We start from the raw sequence: 14553 nt of genomic DNA, 5'->3' as shown, positions 1-14553 counted from the left end.
CCTGGTGTTATTGTGTTAATGTGCATAAATGCTACAAAATGTACATTCTTAATTTGGTATTTTGATCCCTTTTTCTCTGTACACATGACAGTTTTGGTACTGTTTTTAGGTGTATTTGCTTTTAATATATGTATTTAATATATATATGTATAGAATTCTGAATATTATTGTTTTAATATTGTTTACCTGTGTTTTTTATGGCCTCGAGCTGAAATGAAGGTGTCAAATGAACTAATAGGTTGGTTCATAAAATTCACAATTAGCGTGGGTCGTAATACACCAATGCCTCATGAATATCAATGCTGTAGCTCACAAATTGCAACTCATGATAATCTTAGCCCATCACAAGGAAAGTAAAAAGTATTTTTTTATTGCAACTCATTGTCCTGAAAGGAGATGGGGCTGCATTTAGCCCCTTCACTGTCTTCGTCGGCCATCCTCCGAAGTGCTTTGCACGTCAGTTGGCTGACGCAGCCCCCCCCCCCGCTAAACCCCCGCACCGTGTCGGAATTGCCGCTGCGGTTAAGCAGTTAAATAAAAAGTTTGTTTGAGAGTTGATAGTTGTCCCCTAGACTACTGCTTACCATCCCAATAAACATATTTTTTGTTATTACCAAAGAGGAGGGTATCCCTTTTGCATTACCGAGCCAACTCGGGGTTGAACATTTTCAATGTTGAGACAGAATTTCCCTTGCAAAACAATAATACATATCATGCCAATTCATCGTTGAAAAGGACACCTTCAACACTCTACTTTCAAACACCAAGCTGGAATGTGGTCGCAATTGCATTGTAGAAGTCAATAAAGGTTTATTGACTTCTAAAATGGAACTCATTCAAAAGAAAAATTATTTTCAGTAGAAAACTCTGAATCACAGTGCTAGCACCTGTCAAAATGCTTAGTACGTCTGTCCCTAGATACCTTTCTGTGATAGAAGAGTCGGACTATGGTCGGCCTTATTTTATTGCCTTCTTTCTGCAATATAAGCTTTTTGTGATAGGTATATTACCAAGAATTCGTGGGATGAGGACCGAAGGGAGATAAGACTCTGTAAACATATATTTGTATAAACACAAGCTCACTACAGCCTTGCATGCATATAGCACTAACTAGACCTTAGAATTCAAAGTCCATAATGGAATGCCCTCATAAAACATCTGGGCTTCTGCCCATTCAGCTGTTTTTTGAAGCGGGGAGGCGGATGGAATAAGGTGTGCCTGTTCAAAGAGTTCTAAATGTACAGCTAAACATTAGCTTATGTTCCGGCCAATTGTGAAAGTGATAGCAGAGGCTGAGGTTCAAGGGCTTGGTTTAACAAAATATTCTGAAAACACAGATATCGCACAGGTCTGTCATCCACATCCAGGTAGAAATAGATTGCTTAGTCAACAAAATGCAAGCTAAGCTTACATAAACTTACAAGCCCTGGTCAAAACCATGAAAGACTGGGCCAGTATGATAATATTTGACAAACACTAAAATGAAATAGAAATACCTCATGCAAATAAAAAGAAAGGACACTTGGCTGTCATAGTCTTGAGGATGACTGAAACCTCTAGGTAGGACTCTAGTGGCCAGATGTACACCCATTTGATTGTGCAAGTCTCTAACTGCATAAATGCCCCTGTGTCTCATTATTAGAAAGGGACGCTCTTGACAGGCCCCTTTCTAACAGCGACTCGCAAACCCAATTTGCGATTTGGTAATAGCTTACTGAATCGCAAATAGGGCTTTGTACATTTAATATGCTTTGTTCACGTCACAAAAGTCCTAATTCTGAGAATTGTGACATTTGCGAGCTGAAAAATGTTTAGTATGTCTGGCCCCTATGAGAATACTTTGTGTTATTATGTTGATGCTGTCACATCAATAAATAACACAAACTAAGGGCCTCATTTATGAGCACTTTTACACCGCCAGAACACTGCATGAAAGAGGCATTCCATGGGTGTTGCTGTGTATGGTCCCACGCAACACTGTTGGAGAAATCGTAAAACCTGGGAATGAGTCAAAATCTATTGCAACCCCTGGTGTGGCGTTAGGGAGGCCCAACAAAGAGACATTTTTCATTTCTCCTCGATGTTTCCTTTTTCTATGTGTGTTGCATTCTGCAGCACACACAGAAAGAAGAAATTACCTAAACTGATTGTTTTTGTGCAGGAAGGTGTCCTTCCTGCTCTAAAACCATCACCCCTAAAACGCAGGCACCCAAGGATGCCTGTGTTGGCTCATGGCAGCCCATTGTGAGCCAGCACTGGGGAAAAGGACAGGAATGCACCGTTTTGATATAGGGCAACTTTGCAAGATTTCTTGCGGCCCTGCCCTATGTCAAAACCTCATAAAATAGGCCCTAAGAATCTAACACAAACACAATCATATGCCGCCACTTGTATCAGCAAGAAAGAGGTATGGTGGGGAAGTCATATTTGTGTGGACTGTGTGCAAAGAAATGAGCAAATACTGTGGGTAGGTAGGTATGGGTGTGATAGCTGAATCGTAAGAGCTACCATCTCTGGTCCTCCAAAAAACTCATAGTCCTTAAAAAACCCTAAACCAATGAATGTTCTTGGACTTGATACTTAGCTACACCAAGTGAATGACAATCTCATCAAACTCACTGTGTGGGAAACAAATCAAGATCTTTTTGCTTAGCACAAGCAAATTAGTCTGGCACACACATCTTCATATTATGAGCATGATGAAGAGGGAAGATGTCATAATGATGGAAGTTGTTATTTCTCGTTTGTGCCTTCATGTTTGTTATGAGGAAGGTGTGATTGGGCAATTCTCATCGAGATTTGAAGTGACATGGAATGTCAATGTTCTGTGTTCAGGAAGGCTATATAAAATGTTAGAATGTAATAACTTCAAGGAGATGTGCACTTGTGATTGCTTGCAAGTTCAGTGAATGGAGCAGTGTGTTGTAGTTTAATGTTAGAAGATGCTTGGGGTAATTGGGGTAGTTGGAGTGGCTTGTATACATGAATGCAAGTTCTGCTAAGTAATAGAATTTGCTCCTGATTATATGGTAATTTTGTTTTTCACATTTCAATTTTGTATTTATCCATATTTATTTTGCGCTTAGTGTAAAAAATGAATCTGCAATGGGTATATGTACACATTTATTTAATCAACAAATGTTTACATGCACTTGAATAGCCAGTGGGGTTTAGCCATTTACAGTACAATACAGTAATTTGAGACAATTTGCATTTAAAATTGAAATAGACAGAAATATAGAAGGGTGTGTCTATATTTATCGGTAGAAATCAGTAAAAACGGAAACCTTGGAGCCTTAATCATAATTTACCCAGTTCATATTACTTGTCTTGACCCTTTGAGAACTAGGCAGACACACAGTCTACACTCTGGTTTGGAGAATTAGCAATCTTGTGCCCATAATGCTAGTGGCCTCACCCTTCCTCCTGTGTCACACTTCTTCCAATTAAAGATAAACATTCCTTTTTCATATCAGATGGAAGTTTCTCATGGTCTGCATTTGATGGAGGGAACATAGCTGAGGGAAATCACTGCACATAGCCTTGAAGTCCCTACAATTATTAACCTGTTTTTCTACACCTATATTCCAATGTGGCAGCCAGTGACACACCTGAGCCATTGCCACTTAAAAAAATGAATCAAGGAAGCCCCAAGTAGGTTGGCACAAAAGATTACATCACAGGATCAGTTCAAACTTTAAATAAATGGTCACTGCACACGATGAAACTGTTCAACTTCCTACTAATCAAACAATGGCTCAATTGATGGACCTAATGATATCCTTTCAATTTAGGAGCCATATTTGCTGTGCCAGTTGGAAAACCTTGCAAACACTCCCAATGTGAAAGCCTTGCGAGTTCTCTCAATTTTAAAGTCTTGCAAGTTCTCCCAATCTGAATCCTTTTTAAGTTCTCACAATCTGAATCCTTTTAAATTTTCACAATCTGGAAGCATTACAAGTTCTGCCAATCGAAAAGCCTCACAAGTTCTCCCTTTCTGAAAGTTTAGCAAATTCTCCCAATCCAAAAACCTGCAAATTTCTACCCTTCTGGAAGCCTTACAAGAGCTGCCATTCAGAAAACCTCATAGACTCTCTTAGTCAGAAAGCCTTGCACATTCTTTAAATCTTAAACTTTATAACATCTCCCAATCTAAAACCTTTCAAATTCTCTTAATTTAAAATCTTTACTGGTTCTCTCCCCCTGGAAGCCTTGTGAATTCTAGCGCTCTGAATACCTTGTAAATTCTCCCACTCTATAAGCATTGCTTGGACTCCCAATCCTGAATTTTTGCAATGTCTTCCAAGTGGTAGCATTACCACGCACTAAAGGAAACACAAGGACCTCAACGCTATGGGTTATAATGTTGACCATTTACACAACCAAACAAGTAAACAGGGAAGAGTTATGTGTGGATTTGATGACATTCCTATCTAATAATAATGCACATGATCTGATGTTTGTGCTACACATTTCACTAAATACAGGGACCATCTGAAGGACGGAAAAAACATGCAGGGTTGCCCAAGCCCATCAAAGAGGAATCCTCTGCAGAAAGCTTTTTCCCAGGTAAATCTTGTTATGTCGGATAAGACCTCAGAGGAAATGTTTATCACATTATTAGTAATTATTTAAAGCCAGATCCACCTACCTTCCTTATTGCTGCACAAGCAATCAGAGTCCTCATTACATAGACACCAAGGGTTGACTCAGCACATGGTCTATGTAGCATTTATGTCTTCTTTAGCTAAGAGATGCACATCTGAAGCTAGTGTGAGGAGCTCACTCTCCTGAGAAGAACCCCATGGCTACTTCTCCATTCTAACAACTTCACAAAAAGAAATCTGACTAAAGAGCAACAGTTGATTTCTGCCAAGGCTGCCATGTGTGTTCTGCACAATATATTTTCACTGCTCTATCTTAATCTTATAATGGCTCGTGCTCTCATGGCTTGGTATATGGTCACTGAACCCCTCAGTGAGTTGCAATACCCTGACAGCTCAATAACTGAGGGTACTTTAGCATATATATCAGCACATTATTTTGGGTGTTTTTTGGACACATGTGAGTTATTTATTCAGTGGAAGTGCATTCACTCTTTGGTCTGCTTTTACTTTTAGTCTGTGGTGCAATCACTTCACAAATGTCAGCAAGTGTTTTGTAGGAAATTATTGTTTTCAATAAATGGATTTAAAAAACAATTATTGTAATGTACCTCAGTACTGAGAGGAAACAGTTAAATTTTTGAACAACGCCTTTCTGTCCGACTGTATATCACTTTGAAATTCAACCACACAATCAGAATGATATATTATCCAAATACATCTGATTGGCTGAGCAGTTTCATACTCTAAACTGCTCATGAAATGGGGCGTGTTGGGAGGTAATGGAAACTCATCTGTTTTGTGGAACGATTTCTAAATCCTATCTTGCAGTAGTGTGTTAGAGTAGAATCTGTCACGGGAAATACTATTGTCGTCATATCACAGCGGAAAATGTAGGGTCCCATTAAAGAAATGTTCAGATATTCTGTTTCCACCTATCAGATACCAGTAGGTTTCTTACTCTTCTGTTTGTTCCAAAGCTTTACTACTGCATTGGAGTTACACCCCCTTTTTGATTCCCCTGCGTCCTGATATTCACTGTATTCAGTATTTCCAACTTCCAGGGTGCCCCTGACACCCTTTTTGGGGAAGGGAGGATCCATATATGTAGCCTTTGGGAAACAGAGGAATTAATCTATTTCTATTTATATTTCTGGTCATCTAAAAAGTTAGTTACCACAGGTGTTTTTTGCAAAGCCTCCCAGGGTAGCAAGGACAAGTGGTAAAAGCTTGGTCAGTGAGGTAATGTGGAGCACAAGCGCTCAGGAAACAACAGTCAAACAACAGACAGAGCCTTGAAATCCTGTTTCTAAAATTCAGTGAGGCAATACACCCTTTTGGTAACCCTTGCCCCACTAAAGAAGTTTCCTAGTGGTGTTTATCGGCTAGGCCCTGACTGAGCACAGGTGCAGTTCACTCAAAATACTCAAAGTGTAGATGGTCGTATTCTTGGATAAGGTATCCTTGGATAACGTTTGCAGCCTCTGTGCCGGTTGTCAGTAGGTTGGTGCATGACTGTTGCAGTCTCCTGGCTGATAAGGCTCTTACTTCTTTGACGAGAAAGAATCTCTGACATTGTCATAAGCGTCAGTCTCCCGGGCACACAGGAGGATGCCAATTACATGTTGCTTGGCAACTTCAAAATCTTAGTGCAGTTCATGGCAAGAATAGCTCAGGGAGGCTGCTGGACTCGGGTTTGCACTCCTGCTCATGAATTGCTCCCTTGTAGCAGTTCACTGTCCGTAGTTGCTCCTCACACTGGAACACACTCAGCCACTCTCCTAAAGGATCCCTCTTCCTGCAGGGTGAGGCACACTCATTCCCTCTCTCAACAGGCAAATGGGCTTCTAAGTTTAGGCAGAGCCTCAGCTATTGAAGCAGAAAGTGCAAACTTCTGGTGATCTCATCTCAGGAGACTGGCTGTCATGCATACGCCAGCGCTGGACACACAGCAGTCCATGTACACTGCTAAGAATTCTCTCCCTCAGTTAAGAAGACCTTAGTACTGGAACACAGTGGAGTGGATATCATTATAATTTTATATACATTTTTCGGTCAAGGGATGTGGATCTATTATCTGCAGTTTCAGAACTGATGTTAGTTGGTTCTCTTTCAAAAGTAATTTTTTGCAGCTCCTAAGACACATCCTTTGTGCAAGGTGATGATTCCTACAGCTATGGCATTTATAAAGTGCAGCATTCACCTAGATAGGTTTCTTGGCGCTATGCCAATTTATTTTCATTAAAAGTATGATTATTGGTTAAAGCAGGTAAAAAGTATTCTGGATTCAAGCAGATGCATCTTAAATAAGGACAAAATGAAGTTTTATATTTTTGCCCGAAAGTCATCAGCCTTCCTGAAGCAGTAATCAGTGACAGACAAAATGGCAGGCCTGGCCAAGAAACCTCATCATCTTGAAAGCAGAAACTGAAGCCTAAGAACGACCTATGCCATCCACCACATAGCAGTACTCAGGGAGAAGTAATCTGCAGCCTTTTGCTAACAAGGAACTGATTGAATTTCTAAGGGATTCTTTTTCTCAACTCTCCTTCCGTTCTGTGTCTGACACTCCATCTTCCAGTGACAGGACCACAGACAATACACTTTCACTGTCTGGGGAAGAGGTATTCGTGCTCAATCTTGCACCAGGCTAAACCAGGTGCTATCAAATTAGACCTCACAAGAACCAGCACTCAGAGTGACACTACACAGAGTCTTCATACCATATGCTACACACTCACTGCATACATGTGCACTCGACACACAAATGGAATACCAGCACAAAATATGGGGTTCACATAACCCAACAACAGAACCTTACATGAGAGTAGGTGTAGAGGCAGAGAAAAAGGCCTTGTCATACTAATGATTCACAAAACTCAGTTTGTTGCCACCACTACTTTATGTGACTTACATAGGGCATGGACAGCGAGCCTATACTTTCTTTGAGGGCACACCTCATGGTCATAGAACAGGCTAACAGTACATAAGCTGACCGGTGAGACAACCCTGATGTTTGTGGTCAGCTTGAAATCACACCTAGGTTCCTACCAACCAAGCCCAGAGACATTACATTACTTTTCCCTTTTTGGTGTACAATGTTTTGCCTTGAACATTTAACAGTTAATTTATAATTATCTTCTTCTTTATTCAAAGGTTATTCATGAAGCAAAGGCACAGCCAACGCGTTTCGTTCCCATTTGCCTTAAGGAACTTCGTCAGGGCAAGTTAATATTCCTAAGGGGCAGTATTCGTAAGTCAACCGAAAATGAGCCGGAAGTGACAGCGTGCTCACTAGGTCATGGTTCGTAACCTTGAAAGGGAAAATGCAGCCCTAGTGTGGAAGGTCACGAGTAGTTCCAGTTGGTGCGGTAAGTTCAGAATTTTGCAAATACTATTATAAGCCCCAAGTAGGAAACAATCCAAGAAGGACGGATCGTGGCATCTTAGTTCTCGTTCTAAGACGACAGCTCGATGTAAAAAGTCCAAATTTAACAGAAGTTCAATAGTATGTGTCCCGTTAACGTAGAATAAAACGCTAAGGGTCAGGTAATAACCCAAGTCAGAAGTTGAAGAAGCGATGCCGCACCTGTGATAGGGTCTCGGCTCCAAGTACCGTCAGCGTAAGAGGCGTCTATTCTTGGACTATTTACATTGGGCTGTCGTCTTAGAACGAGAACTAAGACACCACGATCCATCCTTCTTGGATTGTTTCCTACTTGGGGCTTATAATATTATTTGCAACATTCTGAACTTACCGCACCAACTGGAACTACTCGTCACTTTCCACACTAGGGCTGCATTTTCCCTTTCAAGGTTACGAACCATGACCTAGTGAGCACGCTGTCACTTCCGGCTCATTTTCGGTTGACTTACGAATACTGCCCCTTAGGAATATTAACTTGCCCTGACGAAGTTCCTTAAGGCAAATGGGAACGAAACGCATTGGCTGTGCATTTGCTTCATGAATACCCTTTGAATAAAGAAGATGATAATTATACATTACTTTTGTTACTGACTTTATTTGAGTGCACCTTCCATTTTGTTTCTTTGCATTTTGGTAAATAGCACATCCTACAGCAGCAGGTTTTGGAAGTGATTGCACCACCTTAACTTCAAAGAACTTTAAGATCCGTTGTGCATGACCTTGTCTGCTGCTTTTGATCTTTTGGTTATATTATTTAACAATTAATGTCTCTCATCTCCCTTATCCAGTTTTAATCATGTTGATGCCCTTTTGCATACAGCACGTTCACGGTCAGAGGGGGAAGGAGAGGGAATATTTGTAGTTGAATAGAATCTCAGTAGTGCTCGATTCCCATCAATCGTGGATGGGGAAAGTGGTGTGGATTTTAGTTTTCATAGTGTGGATTGGAAGGGTGGTCCATGGCCAGGTGCAGAGTGTGGAGGGAGTGGCAGTATGCAAGGACTATGAAGAATGGGGGACAAGATCATTGCTGACTGCATTAAATGCTTATGGGCAGGAGGAAGAGGGGCAGAATGAAATAGATTGAAAGGAGGACTTATACTTTGTAACGGATACAAAATCTGGGTTCATGCAGATGATGCAGATACATTTGTATTCGAGGTGGAAGAGTTATAACAACAGGTGATAATAGCTATTGAGTTATTATAATGAGTGGGCCTTGAAGTTTCTTGCAATCAGGTAAAGAGTGTCCGAGTACCCGAGAGGTCATGTAGGAGGGCAACAACGATGGATCTTGGGCATGACAGTTGTTGGCCAGGTTGAAATCAGCATACAGTGAAAAGAACAAGCTGGGAGAAAGGGTTCTAAGAGGATGATGGATTCATCAATGCTCTGTTTGTTAGAGAGAACTATTAGGCAATAGAGAGGGTTAATGTTCAGGGAGGAACATTTAAGATATATCTTCAAATGATGAATAGTTGAAATCAAGACAGGAGGCAGGAGTGGTGATAATCAGTTTGCACATTTTTGTCTGTAAGTCCATTACATTATTGTTCAGGGAAGTTTGAGGGGTGCTAGATAAATAGTTTAGTCCCTGTAAGTGGCCTCTCTCAATGCCATGTTGTGGCTGAACCCAAGTTTCTAGCTGGGATTTGAAAGCAAAGGCGATTATTACAGTTGAAGTGATTGGAGACTAAAGTGTTATTCCAAAAAAGGTTCTCAACGGTCAGGCTATTTCTTGGTGATGCAGTTCCTCCTGGGTTTGCCCAACATCAATTGTGGAGGACTAGGTGACTGGGAGAGGCTGCAAGACTGACTACCGATCATACCACTAAGTCGGGTTTTAGTAAGAGTTAACATTTTTTCTTCTTCTTCTTGTACGTCTTCCTTCAATTATGATTATTACTATTGTTATTATCATTATTTTATTATGTTTGGTATGGTTATTATTATTACTGCCAACCTCAGCACCTGAGTTTTTATGATTTGTCCTTTCTTTTCAAAGGGCCTCTGAGAAAATGCAGAGGGATGTAGAGCTTGCAAGCTCACATGTATGCCCCAACTAATTCCAATAAGTCCAGTAACTCTACAGGTTCAGCAGTTAGCAACCTACCCCTGCATTTTTAACCAGATAGATAATGGAATGTGAGGATTTTGGTGCAGGTAGCACAGAAATCTGCATGTTATGCCCCATTTTCATGCACAAATCGCAATTGGGTGCTATTTATCTCACCTGATAAATTCTGATCCCTGTGGACTCAGAATATATGCGGGGTGCGGCAAATTGAGCATTGTTTCTGCCCCAACAGTAACTGGGGCTGTAGAGTGTCAGTTTCTTAGATTTTCAGCTCACCAATTAGTTGCAATCTTCAGTGTTGTGCAGTGTTTAATAACTCTTTTGCCTCCATTTTTTAAAGCAAAAACCTAAGCTATACACTCCGGATGAAGAAAGGAGGATGCTTGAAAGTGAGGTATGCTATATATGACACTCTGGGGAAGTGAGGTATATTTTTGCATTTGCTGCTTTGCCATTAAAACATACGTTTCAGGGGATCAGTATTTACACTGGGCTTCTCTTTGTAAAAATATTCAATACATTTTCCATCCTCACTGAATTTCCATCAGGCACATCTCTTATATGTAGCACAGCTCCTTAGGTGGTCTTTTTTGATATTTCACTTGTGCATCTCTTTCACACAGCACTATTTCTGCTATGGTCTTCTATGGTGCTCTTGCTGTCCAGTTAAAGTTCTTCCCCTTCTTCCCTTAGCCTGTCATAACTCTAACCTAAATCCCCTCAGCATCTTATATATAAATTCAACTATTGCCATATCCCAACCTAGCTCCTCCACAGCCTCTTCACCAATAGACTCATCAGCCCTCTTCCCAATTGAATCACGTGGCTGGCCTATCAGCTCACTTTCTCCGTCATCTACCAGTAGTCTGTTGAGACTCATGAATTCTTTCACCCCTCTATTCCTGATGGTTGTCACCCTGAAGTGCCTGATCTGTAGCGACACATACATGACTATCAGACCCTGCTCTAATGTGGCTATTCACCTAACTAAACATAGCCCCACCAATTTCAGAACAAATTCATAGCCTGCTACCTGTGCAGCGAGCTCCACAACTTCAATATGCCTTACAGATATACGGAAAGAATCTCAATCCAATCCATACACCAAAACTCCTCTGTCCCACTTATCAACTGCCCTACCTCAAATTACTATCTAAACCTCTCATTGCCACAATGAGTGGGAGGGTGGTCCATTTATATCAATACATTTTGTTTCTAAAAGGAGAAGGCTGGGTATTGTCTGCCTGCCTTGTCACTCCTTTTACATTTTCTAGTTCTTCTTTACCCTCCTCTGATCTGTCTTTTCATTTCTTGGTATCTTTGTTAATCACATGAGCATAATTTCCAGATCACCAGTGTTAATGTTGACTTTGTTCAAAGGGGGGCCACTCATTGGTTCCAAGGTTCACATGGCACACAGCTACTTAGAACTTTGGCACAAGTTGCAGTTATCTGTTTCATAATTCTGTATAATGTAATTGCGGAAAAGGCACTCTTCAGATATTTTTTATTTCTCTGTTGTCCTCTATGTTTTTGACCTGTTGGTATGAATAAGGCAGTATGTAAATAAATTCAGCACGATCAAAGTCACAGACTGCCTGATGTTGTGAAATAGTCCATCATCTAAATCTCTGTTTGAAGAATTTTATTAAAGAAAGTCTAGATCCAACATGGAAGAAAATTTAGGGATTTGGAATTCTTAACAAACAGATTATATAGTGCAAGCCAAAATTTGATTGATTAGGATTTATCTCCTAACCTGGCATACCCTAAATATAAATTGGATGCCCAGCATATATAATCATTGATGGGATCCATGTCAGATTTACAAGGTGTCAAAAGGGATACAAATGTGATCAAATTAAATCCAATGAATCTGAAGGGAGCTTGTGTGTGTGTGTGTGTGTGTGTGTGTGTGTGTGTGTATATATATATATATATATATATATATATATATATACATATATAATATATATATATGTGTGTGTGTGTATATGTGTATATATATATGTATATGTAAATGTATATAGATAGATAGATAGATAGATAGATAGATAGATAGATAGATAGATAGATAGATAGATAGATAGATAGATAGATAGATAGATAGATATGGATATATATATATAGTCAATGGTGATCCTCAAAATCTGGTATGGATCTGGGTCTCCTAGACTTACTTTGGATACCATGCCTCTGTAACTCTAGATTGGTGCTACCGCTGTTTATGTCTAGCATTTCTCCATTCTCCACACCTACAGATCGGCATGCTGCAGGAAGAAATCTGTTATTTGGACCACAGGGTGAGTCTTTGTAAATTTGTTGTGGTTTTGTGGGACCTGGTACAGATATCTCTGCGATTTCTCTGGGTTTCATACCTCCCCCACTTCCATAGATCACATAGGACAACTAAACCTTAAGTTTTCTCTTGTCAAACATTCCATATGTTAAATAAAGGTTTGCTGGGCAGAGTGGCGGAGATCTCTCTAGGTTGGAGGGAAAAGATCCCCCAAAACATGATAAAGCTCTGTTTTGTGCTTCTATTGTCTGCTGGACAGAGCGACTGTGCATACTGTGCTCAGACTCTCTATGTGTACATTGTATATAGAAGAGCAAGACCTAATTGCTCTCCTAATGCCTACATTGTTACATAATGGAGATGTGACAATGTGTGGGGAATATTTTCCTAATTAAACAGGTTGTAGCTAAAAAAATATTGAAAATGTTTTATTAAAAGTGTATGACAAGGCTCTTATAAATATTCTGGAGTTCTCACTGTGGAAAAAGGTCCAAGAATTTTAACCTACCATACCAGAATGGGTATCAAACAGCAGTCCCACACTTCCTACATGATGAGGCTTGCTAAGAGAACAGGAAACGTACATCTAAACATGAAATTTAGCAATGATAGGAAGCATATGGCCAGCCCCTTGATTCCTTATGACATGACCTAATGTGTCTTTTTTTGTTTGAAAGTTCAAGCTGTATACACATCTCTTGTAGACAGGCATTTCTCGTTGATAACCTGGACATGAACTGAAGATATGGCTATGAAATATTTCATTCACTAGGTCCTATATTTTGCACAGATGTAATATTAATCACACTTTAAAGGGCATCAAAACAGTTGTTATGATTCTTTGTAAGGTGAACAGCATGAGCCTTTACTGAATATGTACTGGGAGCTATTCATGGTGAGGAAAGATATAAGTATACTCTTAGGGAACACATTGCATATTCGAGTTGGACAGTGGACTCTTAAAATGTTGTTGTCCTCAGTTTGAGTTTGACTTTCCTAGGGTGATGTATTGAAATAAGTTGTGGTCTGAGAAGAGCGTTGATGAGGTGAGGGCTGGTCCAGTAGATATATGGCGAGGGCTATGTCATGACCTATGGATCACATCCTCAGCAGGGCCTATTCCAGCAATGGAGCTGGCCTCTGTTCATCTTGATTTGGATGGCTGGTATATGAATACTAATTATGAGCGCACGTGTGTGTGTGTTTATGTGTATACATGCATGCATTTGTGTGTGTGTGTGTGTGTGTGTGTGTGTGTGTGTGTGTGTGAAGTCCAACCATATTCAACACATTTTAATAAAGTTCTGTTCTCACTTTTTGAATACTCCAGCTGGAACATCTGAATAGAATGAAGATGGACATAATGCAGCAGGTGAATTCTTATCTAAATCCTTTTGTTTTTACTGTGTGCAAAGTGGGAGTGCAGATCACCGAGGACATCACAACATTGAGTGCTGTAAAAACAAGACTGGTTTGTGATTAAAAATGGGTTGCATTAGATTGTTTTTCATCTGAACAGGGTTAATAAGTAATAGACCTGTACAGGGCAAGATGTACAATGCTTTTGAACAGTGGTAAATCCTCAAATTAAAAAAATGTGGGGTTTGCAACAGCAAAAACGTTTTTATCTATTTGCTCAAATAATTTTCATAAAAGTTTTACCAGTTTCTAAAATGAGTTCAGAATTGGTTTATGAATCACTGTGTGGAAGAGGTCTTTTTGAGCATCCCTTCCAAACCAATGTAATCTGGTTGTATATCATTCATAAGTTATTGACTCCAAAACATGGGTGATAACTTATTTGTAAAAGGGAGATGTTCATCTTTGGAGCTCCTTCCCTTTGTGAGTCTGAATATAAAATTCGGGGGACAGAAGTAAGTGGAACAAGGGACCAACTCACAGAAAATATATTGGAAAGCAGCCCTGTTTCTTTCAAGGAAGTCAGAATGCTTTAAAAATAATCGTTGTGAGAAGCAATTTCTGGAAGAACACCATCACTGTAATTGTAGCCAATCATAGTAAACTGCGAATCATGAGCTGTCTAATGAATATTCATTAGGGACAGTGTTATTTGACTCACTACGGCTCCTTATATTTCCACTGCACCCCTAGTGCATAGGTCGGTCTACAAATTCTGTGCATATTT

This window comes from Lissotriton vulgaris, chromosome 3_1 (assembly GCF_964263255.1).
Source record: "Lissotriton vulgaris chromosome 3_1, aLisVul1.2, whole genome shotgun sequence".
Taxonomy (NCBI): Eukaryota; Metazoa; Chordata; class Amphibia; order Caudata; family Salamandridae; genus Lissotriton; species Lissotriton vulgaris.
The sequence above is the reverse complement of the archived record's forward strand: the minus strand, read 5'-3'. Positions refer to the sequence as shown.